We start from the raw sequence: 12,282 nt of genomic DNA, 5'->3' as shown, positions 1-12,282 counted from the left end.
CTTATTGTTCTTGTTTTGTATATTTAACGTGTAAGTTGCCTTGATATGGCTTTTGCCCTTAAAGGCATCCCAGAACTATTTCAAATAAAAATAAATAGAACCCCAAGGAACATTTCAACATGTGGGTTCCACCAGTGAGAAAGCCCTGCTATTAGGGTGAACAGTTTAGCTTCAGCATAGAAGAGGGAATGCATTGCCAACAAAGAGATTCTATTTGCATATGCATATGTGTGTGTGTGTGTGTGTGTGTGTGCATGCAAATGTAGAATTACATTTCAGCATAATGGAGTAGACTGTGAACAGGTGACCTCTATGCTTCCTCAGTCTGCTATCCAGGTGTGAAATGCTGGTAGGTAATTTCAGGGCCCCTGTTCCTCTTTCATTTGGTTCTTTATTTTTAAAACTGGACATAGAGAATCCCTTCAAATGGAAGTCTACTCACCAACAACCTTCAAATAGAAGAATATCCTTTGTAAAATAGGTAGCAAGCAGGGGTGGGGAACCTTTTTGGTTGCATGAGTTGGACCTTTTTCTGGCTCCACCCCTGTGGAACAACTTGGGCAGGTGAATGGGGCAAACCACCTGTCAGTCACCTGATGTCATGATCATCCAAATCTGTTCCCAAGTGCCCGGTAGGCAGTTGGGGACTGATAGCTGAGTGCTTGGAAGCCGCAGTGCAAGAAGCTTTGGGGCAAAGCAATTTGCATGGGATCCACTACTAAAACGGAGGGAAGACTGCATTTTAGCAGCGGTTTCAACAGAAAATCTTTGGTGCTCTTGGAGCAAGGTGTACTCCAGCTGATGGGCAGGGGAAGTGTGCCTTGCTCCAGCAAAGGAACCATCAGGATCTCATTTTAAGCTTCTTCTTCCTTTGTAGTTTCACCTGGATTCAGTTGAAAAGGACCCAGCAAAAGACTGAATTGGACTGAAGACAAGAGGAGCCAGTATTTAAATCACAGTAACCTTGTATTTCTTTTTTTCTCTTCTTAGGATCTCATTTTAAGCGGGGGGGGGGGCACTAGGGGCGCATCAGAAGATGGCTGACAATAACATCTTCTCCGATCCACATGAGGTAATTTGGAGGCTGTGATGGGAGTAAATAGCCTCCCTATGCCCCCCAGGGTTGTGGGGGGGGTGCCCTTGCCTGCTGTGCCCTATACCACCCCTGAATTTGTGGGGATGGGGGCACTAGGCAGAATGCCCTCCTGTGGATTTCGACGCTCCTGGACGCTGCCTCTGATCCGCGCCTCTAGCTGCAAGAACTTCAAAAGAAACGATTAGGATGAAGCGAATGCACATATTTCAAGGAAGGAGGGGGAGTAAAGACTGCTAACAGAAGAGATCTCTGATAAACAAGACGAGTCGGAGGAACAAGAATTAATCAGATGAAGATACACCAAGACTCGGTATGGCAAAGGGACTGGATGGGGGAGGGCGGAAAAACTTTCCTTTCTTTCCTCTATGTGATTAAACAAGAATTCCCCCCCCCCACAAGTCAGAAATGTCGTTTGAAGGACTAAGCTGTGGATTTATGACTGTTTTAAGCATGTTTTAAGAAGATCATGGAATGTATAAGGGCTTTGGAATGACGCAGTTAAAAATACCATCGCCATATTGGGAAGTTCTGTTGGAGGACTTAAGTCTGGGAGGAGAAATAGAGAAATAGAGCTGTTTTTATATTGTGGGTGAGACTCCTCAGAGGGACTTAAGAACGATAGTTCTGCGATTAATGATGGAAAGAGCGATGTTATTTATGAATGCGATGATATATGGAAACCATCTCGATTTGAGGACTGGAAGAATGGAAAAATTCACACAGGATTATTATTGGTGTTTATCGGCTTAAGGAGATTATCAGAAGAGATCATAAAGAAAAAAGAGAAAATATACGAACAAGATGAGATGTGGAAACAGCAAGATAAGACTGGATAGAATTATGAACTTTGTTTGGACTGATTTGGACATTAACGCAGTAGCAAGAAGAAGATCAGAATCCCCCTTCGGATCTTGAAATATGGGTTCCCTCAACAAAATTTAAAATTCGGCTTTGTAATTTGGAATTTATGTGATGTGATTTGATTTGATTTGATTGGCCGGTTAATAAAAATTATTTTTAAAAAAGGATCTCATTTTAAGCTTCTTCTTCCTTTGTAGTCCCACCTGCCCACACCTGATAGTTTATGTGATATTTAGGAGACGTGGCCTTGTGGGTCAAAAGGTGAGGCCTGGTGCTCCAAATGTGGTCTGTGGGCTGAAGGATCCCCAACCCTGTCATAGCAGATCAAACATGGGTGGAGGAGGGAATGTGGAACAAGGCTTCTGGGGAACCAAGTTCCCCACACAAGCTATTTAGAAAGAAGCAATACGAAATCTCCAAAAACTGAAACTGGAGTTGAAGGATTGACGATGGAATGGCGCCATTTGCATTGGCGCTAAGCATTCTTCTCTGCAAAGTTTCAAATAAGCTTCAAGAGTTCACTTAAGGATTGTTACAGAGGGGAGCGCAAGACCCAGCAGAGAAAATATAGCCTACCTATTGGGATTTCGTGATCTAGGGCTTGCAGAACTCTCTAGAGAAATGAATTCCTAATTTGCAGTAACAAGCTAGCTAATGTGTTCATTTCATCACATTATGGGGAAAACACGCTTTGTACTTGGAGCCATTATTGCTGCTGTTGACCTGCTCTCCTCAGGGAGTGGTGGGTGAACAAAAAGAAGTTGAGCTGAGGTTCAGAAGCAGCCAGTGACATTTGCCGGGGGACCCAGAAGTTGCAGAAAGGGAACTTGCCGCTGCATCAGAGACCAGCCTGCCTAAGAATAATATAGCTGTGTTTTAAAAACAGCCATAGTTTGGTAGGAGGGTTGTGTTGATAGTTCTGCATCCTGCTTTGGTACCTTGATTTCAAGCCTTTATTTATCCACCTAATTGTTGCTATGGAAATTCAATATTTAAAGAGGTAATTATTGCTGATCTTGTTGCATGTGTCCATTGCTGATGTCCAGCTGTTAGCTCTTTAGCTCCAGTCTAGCAGATTAATTACTGCTATTGATTACTTTGAGCTTCTCTCTTCACACCTGCAATTTGTGTAATTAGCAAGTGGCCTCCTCCGAAAATTAGGAGCAGTTTCATCCTGGCACTTTGCCATTTCCCAGCCATGTGCTCTGCTCTGCTGAACAAAAGCAAATCTCCTTTAAATAGAGATATCTGGGCAATGAACTCCTTTGCCCCTTTCAAAATGTACATGCTTACTGCAGATTGCCCTGGCTTAGGAAATATTTCATCTAATTAGAAAAACACCAGTAATCACCAGATTCCTAAATGTTGGTGGGAATGGTGGCCGTGCATGTGAGCAGCTTTTAATGTATGATACAGTTTTGGGAAGACCACAGCCCTAGTTGAGTGTTTGTTCTACTTGTGTGTAAACAACCCCTCCAGCACATTGCCATTACAGTACTTAGAGTGCCCCATGAGTGAAGATTTGTATTGGGGAACCTCTCCATGCTATGTAGAACCCCACAGAACTCAGAGATAGAAGAATATCCTTACTTCAGACCTTCACCACTCTCAAACTCATATCATGGTATTGGTAATGCATTGGAGGGAGTGGGACTTGGCAGCGACCCCCTCCTGCCACTTCTATGTTAGTTTTTATGCTGGTAGAACTAAATTATGAATAAGGTTTTCATTTCCCCTCCATCATCATGGGGACTTCCATAAAATTAATGCCACCAAATTAAAATTGGTGAAGAAACTGTTGCAGGTGTGGATGTGGAAATGTGTCCTTATCAGCAACATACAGACATTACTTTAAGTATTATTCCTGCTTGTTTTAAAGAGTGCTTGCCTGGAATAGTCTTTAGTTCAGGGGCCACCAGTGTGATACCCATGGGTGCCTCTGCTCCTGCTGAATTTAGACTTGAAAGAATTCTGTTGTTGTCGATAGGAAAGGTTGTGGGGTGTGCTTGGTTGTAGTGTGTGGGGTTCCCACAACAGTTTCTCCAGCTGGCAAATGTGCCCACGGGCCCCTAATGGTTGGACTCTTCAGTTCTAATTCCCCCTTCAGTGTTTCCATAGAAGCTATTTCTTCATGTGGGAAGAAGTTCCAAAAAGGTGAAGAAATGCAGTTGAACCCTACATCAAAACAGTTATAATCTGGAAGCACCCCCGATTCTGTTATTTCATGCTGCCTTTCTTTGTTTGTACATACACCGTCATAAATAGCACAATTCCACGTTTATTTTCCTATGGTGGCCATGCACAATTCTATACATGGGCATATGGGCACAACAGCGTGACTGATGGTTAATTCTTGAAGCCATTCACCAGTCCTGAGAACAGCTTCAAAGATGATGCTCAGAATAGCCCAATGTGGGTTGTGTAAATTCCCCCCAAAGCTCCATGTGCAGCCTTAACTTCTAGGCTGAACAGAACCTTCTTTGTTTCCTCTGATGTTCTTTTTCAAAGCATGACTTACATCCATTCAAACCATCCAGTACTATTCCCTAGACAATCCAAAGTCGACACCCTAACAGAACTGGGATGCTGTTGGGATATGGTCAAAGGTACAGGAAAGATGGCTGAGTTTCTTGTTTCTGCTTTCTGTTTCTGCATTTTATAGCAATCCATGCAGAACCAACCAAATGATCCAGGTGGCCTGCAAACTGAGATTCCCATTTCTGCTAATTCTCTGTGTGCCTTATTATATATCTTTCAGATGCATTAATATACTTGTGGGCAGTTCCTATCAGAGTCAATAGAACAGTTTCTGCTGGTTCTTGCCAAAGGAAATTCGAGGTGAATATCTGTTACAGAGATGGTTAGAAGAGAGTTGTGGGGTGGGGATACATTTATTTTTGCTGCCTTGTTAAAATTGCTTGCTTTGGGGAGTTCCGTCTTGGACCTCAGAAGGACCCCACTTGGAATCTCATCACTGTTGCTGTTTCCAGATTAAATTCTAAATTGTGCTGGGTTGTTTGGAGCCCTTTTGTGCCTCATATTATTGCAATCCTAAGAGCTATTTGAACAGCAGCCCAATGCCACTCTTGCTTCCAAGTCCCATTTGCCATTATTGCCGCTCTGTGAGCAAGAGAAGCAAACCTAAGTTGCTTTCACAGAGCGCAGAAAGGTCCGTGTCCTCATTGCAGCTAAAGCAGCCGAATTCTGTGATTTTCTTCTCCCTCACCTCCAGTTCAATTTTGACCTTTGTTAAAGAACTGGGTTGTTTCTGTCTGAAGCTATTATCCTGTGCTGCCCACACAAGGACAGAGTACCCAGAGACAGTGAAATGTGTTTCAACACCATTGGAAGTTATGATGAATGTGCTATCTGGGAGGGATTGTTGCATTTTTCCTAGGGACAGAAAAGTGCAATTGGAGTACTCAGAAAGTGCATTAACCCCACAGCAGAAACCCAGCCCAGAGGGATGATGAGAGGACAGTGAGCAACACTGGAGGGTGTGTGTGTTAGTTGGGGGTTGTCTCTATGATTTTTAGACAAATAAATCCATTGTGAAACTGATTCTCACTGTGGTGGTAAATAGAACCTCCAAGTTCAGAGGCAGTCTATCTTCAAGGTAGCTGGGAATAAACAACAGAAGTTAACTGTTGCCTTCATGCCCTCTTTGTGAACTTTCCAGAGACATTACAGCTTGTGTATTTTAACAGCTGATAAGTTGGTGGATTGATATTGTGCTTTTAATAATTTATAATGCCTGTTTCTTGCTGAATCTGAAATCTTGTACTGTTAGCATTGTTCAAATGGACTGTTTATTTAGATTGCTAGATTGTTTCTTTAAAAGTAAATTTGTTCTAAGCTGTTGGTTGTACTGATGTTTTGATATGTATTCTGGCCCTCGCATTGCTGTCTGTGTATCATGTGAGCCGCTACCAGCACATCTGTGTGGGAAAGCATTGGCATTAAAATTAAAATTATAGAGCTATTGTCATGGTGGCCCTATATTAAGGGTGAGTCAGCTGAATTGCAATTCCACCACTGCAATGAGAAATCAGGGGAGGGAGTAGTAGGTTCTGCAACTTACAGTTAGAAAAATGGTCCAGTGGGCTAAATTGAAACTTGGCAGGGTAGGAAAGGTAAGTTTGAGTATGGCTCATGCCAAACTGGGGAGAGAAAGGATGATAAATGGCTTATTTTGAATGAGTTGAACATCTCGGATGAGAGAAACTGGCATGTTCACAGGTGCTGTGTATTTTTCTTCCATAGAATTTGCTTTACCCTCCAGAAAGAGTTATCTGTATGCCCTGGGCCTTCTGAGAATTGTGTGTGTGACGCCGAGGAATGTCTAATATGTGCTTTTGTCTAATAGTAGTGTATGTCATCTGTTGTTATTGTTTAGTCGTTTAGTCGTGTCCGACTCTTCGTGACCCCATGGACCAGAGCACGCCAGGCACTCCTGTCTTCCACTGCCTCCCGCAGTTTGGTCAGACTCATGTTTGTGGCTTTGAGAACACTGTCCAACCATCTCGTCCTCTGTCGTCCCCTTCTCCTTGTGCCCTCCATCTTTCCCAACATCAGGGTCTTTTCCAGTGAGTCTTCTCTTCTCATGAGGTGGCCAAAGTATTGGAGCCTCAGCTTCACAATCTGTCCTTCCAGTGACCACTCAGGGCTGATTTCCTTAAGAATGGATGCGTTTGATCTTCTTGCAGTCCATGGAACTCTCAAGAGTCTCTTCCAGCACCATAATTCAAAAGCATCAATTCTTCGGCGATCAGCCTTCTTTATGGTCCAGCTCTCACTTCCATACATCACTACTGGGAAAACCATGGCTTTAACTATACAGACCTTTGTTGGCAAGGTGATGTCTCTGCTTTTTAAGATGCTGTCTAGTTTTGCCATCGCCTTTCTCCCAAGGAGCAGGCGTCTTTTAATTTCGTGACTGCTATCATCTGTAGCTTATTTATTTATTTAGAAAGCATATTTTTGCGGCCAAGGTTAGTCAGTGGCCTTTCATAAGACCATCTCCCACACATACACAGTATGAACCTACTGTGAGAGAAGATGACGTGGATTGGGATTGGGAGGGGTGAATGCTGCAACAATAAGGGAAGCTCAGTCCTCAACCCACCACAATTCTAAAGGAATTCTAAAGCAACTTGAGAAACAGGAAGAAAAATGGAAGCCTACTTAGCAGTGGAAGGAATTTTTTTGAGAAATTGATGTGCATGTTTTGGCAAAGCATTAATTGCCTATTATATTTGGTTTTATTGTATCTTTATTCATCCCATAGATTAGATTAGTTGGCAGGATATACAAACTTGCATACATAAATAAATAAATAGCTATTTTGGCTATTGTCGCTGAAATGAAACTTTCGCATTCAAGGGCCAAGTGCATTTGGCATATGCTTTGACTGATCATGCAGGAAGCACCTTACATGTCTTTGATGAACACTTGAGATCTGTCAGAGTATGACATAAATAATGGCACTCTTTAAGAAGATTATAAAACCCCCCTAATGTCTCTGAATGGGTAATATGCACGATGCACATACATTGTCTAATTGGGTGTTTATTTTTGGTGGGTGTGGAACAAGCAGTCTTGTTTTATTGTGTGTGTTTATGTGTGTAACAAAGAGATCCAGAATCTCTGCTCTCACCTTAATGAGTGAAGGTTACTTTACTGAAATCTTTGGCAGATGAATTGATTTCAAACCCTGGCTTGATGATCCTACTAAGACACCCAATTAATTCTATTTTGCTACAAGCTAATTTATGGCTTTGTGCTTATTAAAAAAAAATCCTGAACATACAAACCAGTAGGAGACGAGGTAATGAATAATTCTACCTTTTTTCACGCTCTTGTCTCGCACTCCACTACAGTGAGAATGGCAGAGGAAATATGAAAGGAGTGGCTTTTTGATGTATGAAATGTGGGTATTTTCTCATAGTGAGCAGTATCTGGCTGGTATAAACAAACACATAATCAGTCCCTCTAGGAAATGCTTAATTAGTGCAGTAAACATACGTTTATTAATTGCTGTTACTTTTTCCTCCCTTTGTTTTCCAGGGTTGTTTTTTTTTTTGTTTCCGCATAAAAACTGACTTGACACTGAATGTATGCAGAATTAGTTTCTCTTTGCAGTTACTGGGGGGGGGGGGGAGAAGCCTGATAAAATCAAGATGTTTCTTTCAGTAGAAGCCTGTGTGATCAATATTCCAGTAACTGGGTTTGTGCTAAACATGTTTTTTCTTCTGTATGAAAGGGAAAGAGGAAAGGAAGAATGGCTTGTTCAATAGCAATTTATTGCTTCTTTCTGCTTACTGTTCTTAAAAACAACAACAGCAAACCCCAAAAACACAAACCTTTCAAAATCATTGGTAGTAAAGCTTTCCCCTTTGAAGTTGCAGAATAAGTTGTCAGGATATACTAGGGAATAAGCCATTCAAAAGCAAACACCCAGGTAATAGTTATTATGGCTACTGTATAATTTTCACACTGCTTTTTGGTGAAGTGATAGAAAGCAGAGTTGAGAGGAAGCTGCAAGTTAACAATTTCCCCTTCCTACTTTCCTGTTTTCTTAGTTGGAATCAATAAACCCCATGTGCTATTTCTACATTTGAAGTGTAATGCAATTATCTGAAAGCCTGCCAGCATAAGATCAGAGCTAAGGCTATCATCACATGCTGACTCAAACTCCACAATGCTGGGAAACTGGAAGCTAAGGTAAGGCTGATGCCTTCACAGATGTGTGCCAACAGGGATGTGCAATCTCACAAATTGTGCTTGCCTACTTTACGTGTGCACTTTGCACCAGCTCAGGGGTTGTCATTGTAGAGCAAGAAATAGAAGGCGGCAGTTCTATGGGGTGAGTTTCATCACAGGGCAGTGTGTGTGTGTGTGTGTTTCAGTCTCTGTGTACAGTATATGTGTTTCTGGGGGGATTTGGTGTGAGCAAGGTATGCATGGTGTATCTCTGTGCGTGCACTCCATAATTTTGCATGTGACTCTATCAGGTCAAGGTTCTAGTCAGCTATGAGGAAACTTTTCAGCTCAAGGGCCACAAATTCTTCTGGACAGCCTTTTGGGGGCCACATGCCTGAGTGGGTGGGGCCAGAGGTGAAGGTGGGTGGAGCAATAGATGAAAAGTTTACCTTTGTACAGTAGACTAGTTTCCCCCACCCACCCACACCCACACACCCCTCTACCATCCAGGCATACTAGAGGCATTATCAGAGTTCAAGGATGTATTTCAGCCAGAAAAACACACAAGGAGGTTGCAAAAGCATGACAGCAGGGGGTGATGTGTGTCTGGAGGGGGCTTGTGTCCTGAGAAGAGTCCCGCTGGCCAGAAAGAGAGGCCTAACAGACTGTTTTTCACCCCCAGGCCTCATTTTCTGTCCCCCGCCCTAAGGTAGATCTATCAAGCCTAAAGTCTGTCCCCACCACTGGCGGAGGAAGAGGGGGCGGGGAGAGCACACTGCCCCCCCACAATCCCGGTGGGGTGCCATCGTGGCTACCCCGCCGCACTGGGTGCCACGCGCCCCCCGCAGGCAGCGCGCCACTCCCCCAGATCTCACGCCACTCCCCTTTGGGTGGCATGTCATGTCCCCGGGACATGCATTATGCCCCTGCAGGTGGCATGCCATGCCCCTGGGACGTGTGCCATGCCCCTACGGGCAGCGTGCCATGCCCCCAGGACACGTGCCATGCCCCTCCAGGACGCGCACCAGCCATGCCCCTGCCTGCTCTCTGCCCCTGGTCCGCCACTGGTCCCCACCCCTGATGTCTTGTATTGGGCACATAAACAAGCATCCCATGGCAGCTGAGTTACACCATTACTCCACCCTTACTCCAAGAGTACTTCTGTTATTACAGTCTCCCTTGAAGAGAAATTCATGGCTTCTGCTCACAGAATTGAAGCTGAGTCTGGTCGAGTCTGAGGTAATGATGGTTGACAGGACTTGTGACCTGAGGGAACCGGGATACCAACTGCTAAGGGTTCAGACAGGCCCCATGTCTGCCCCAGGGGGGAAACCACACACACACACACACACACACACACACACACACACACACGGGTATAAGATTGGTATTGTAAGTCATATGCAACACTCTTGCCGTACGAATGCTTTCCAGTTTTCATGGCTCGTTGCTGACATTTCTCACCTTTGCTCTCTGCCAATATATTTCTTGTCACAGAGGTCCCTCGTTCTGCCTTGCAATGTGCTTGGAGACTTCACAGTGAATCTTAGAATGGCAGGTTATTTCATTCCAGGAGAGCACAGGCAATGTAAGCAAACAATGGAGAGCAAATAAAAAGGGTATGGCAAGTGTGTGGGAGAATATTGTCATCTTTCTAAGGAAGTGTGCAATGTTGGATGTGGTTAGTGGTTTGCTGATGTAGGAAGCCTGTTGGGTCATGTTGTCCCTGCAAGGGATTCTACAATGCATGTAGCCAGTATGTATGCATTTATACTACTGTCAGAAGGGTAAATAGCAAGAGAATCTATTTTCTCCTCTTTCTGATTTATCCTCCTTTTAAATCAGGGCAGGGCAGCCACTTCTACACAGTCTCCCCCAACCTTGTGCTGCTTTGGATTACAACTCCTATCCCTGACGACTGGCCATACTAACTGGGGATGATAGGAGTTACAGTCATAGAGTCATAGAATCATAGAATCATAGAATCATAGAGTTGGAAGAGACCACAAGGGCCATCGAGTCCAACCCCCTGCCAAGCAGGAAACAATATGGCAGTCCAAAACAATATGGCAGGCACTGGGTGAGGGATCCAAAACATCTGGAATACCCCTGGTTGCAGAAAGCTGCTTTACAGCATAGCACAGCTGTGATGTATTGTATGCTGGAATTGTTGATACTGGAGTAAGAGCCATTTCTCAACTGCGCTGAAATGCACTAAACTGCAAGTCTTTGTTGCTACTAAGAACCACAGTGGATGCAATGGTAGAGATGCAGCAAAAGGATTTCCTGCAGGCTTTTCAAAAAACATAAAAAGAAAGCAGCTCTGTGTTTGTGATTTGGATCAGAACTATGTATTCTGTCCAGCTAAAAATGCCATGAAGTCCTTTGGGGAAATGCAAGTTTTTGTTAGGGATGAGAAATCTGTAGCCTGCCACCTTCAGATGTTGCTAGACTCCAGTCAGCATGGTTGATGATCAGGGATGATGGGATTTGTAGTTCAATAGCATATGGAGGGTCAGTGGTTCCCTATCCCTGTTTTACTCTTTGCTCCATTAGGCAAATTAGGAGCTGTCAGGGGCTTATTTAATTCAGGACGTGTTGACACCCACCTCATGGTCCTCATCTCAGTCCCCCCCACTGCTTGCTTTTACATTAAGGAAACCACAGGAAGCCCTGCTCACAGGTTTCCCACATCATATCTCGGCTTGGCACTAAAAGTGACAAGGTGGATGAAACATAATCATCTTGGAATGACAGCTGTGTCATCATGTTTGAATTACAATTGCCACCTTTGTATCCCTGGCAAGTTATGGACAGTTCAGCTACCCAGAGCATCAGTGGGAACTAAAGGAGAAGGACCTCAAGAGGCTCATTGCATCCGTGGTATAATCAGGAGCATTTGGTTGCATAATTTTACTTATTTTTTTAGAGTTGAATGCAAAATTGTCCTGTCTTACCATTATTTTTTACTGGTTGGTAACAATACTATGCATTCCTGTTTCTACATTATTTAACAATGCTTTGTTGTTGCTCTCTGTGACACCAGAAGCCTTTTTACAAAATAAAATAAAATACATATTTTTGAAACTGGAGGAAAGGTTAATTGAAGTTTGAGATGCACAATTCTACCTTTATGCTTATCCTAATTGTATTTATTTGCCCCCCAAAAATCTATACCACTGATATTAAGGAGAGAAAAATCATGGTGATGAACAGCATAAAATCAACAATAAAGGTACATTAATAAAATCAATGAAAACACATACCACAAATCAATAGAACAGATTAATCAGAATATTAGATTAATATAGCTGGATTACCTCTCAGGAAAAGCCTGGGTGATCAGATGTGTTTTAAGCAGGTGCCTAAATGACAGTAGTCTGGGTAATTGAGTATTGGAAAAAAAGGAATAATGTACATTTGTTGCAATCAATCGAAAGGTCAAGTGTGAATGCTGCAAAAATGGTCAGTGGCTTCAACTGAAAAATTATCTAGCAATGCATTACAGGAGGCACTGTATTTTTGCTCATTTAATCATGCCTCTGAAGGGCAAAAGTTTCAGTTCCCCATGCAGGAATCAGATTTAGTATCAGAAACCATAGAGGCTAGAGTTAGGAACTTGG

General features: G+C 43.2%; 1 long non-coding RNA gene across 1 annotated transcript; it reads left to right on the top strand.

The window, feature by feature from the left end:
- Positions 1–2,337: 2,337 nt before the first annotated feature.
- Positions 2,338–11,820, top strand: LOC310714058. Its single transcript, XR_014529559.1, has 3 exons — positions 2,338–6,338; positions 6,910–10,247; positions 11,317–11,820. It is a non-coding gene; the product is annotated as an uncharacterized lncRNA (long non-coding RNA).
- Positions 11,821–12,282: the final 462 nt, after the last annotated feature.

This window comes from Podarcis liolepis (assembly GCF_965112155.1).
Source record: "Podarcis liolepis genome assembly, chromosome: 8".
Taxonomy (NCBI): Eukaryota; Metazoa; Chordata; class Lepidosauria; order Squamata; family Lacertidae; genus Podarcis; species Podarcis liolepis.
Note: the sequence above shows the minus strand (reverse complement) of the source record. Positions and strands in the feature narration are given on the sequence as shown.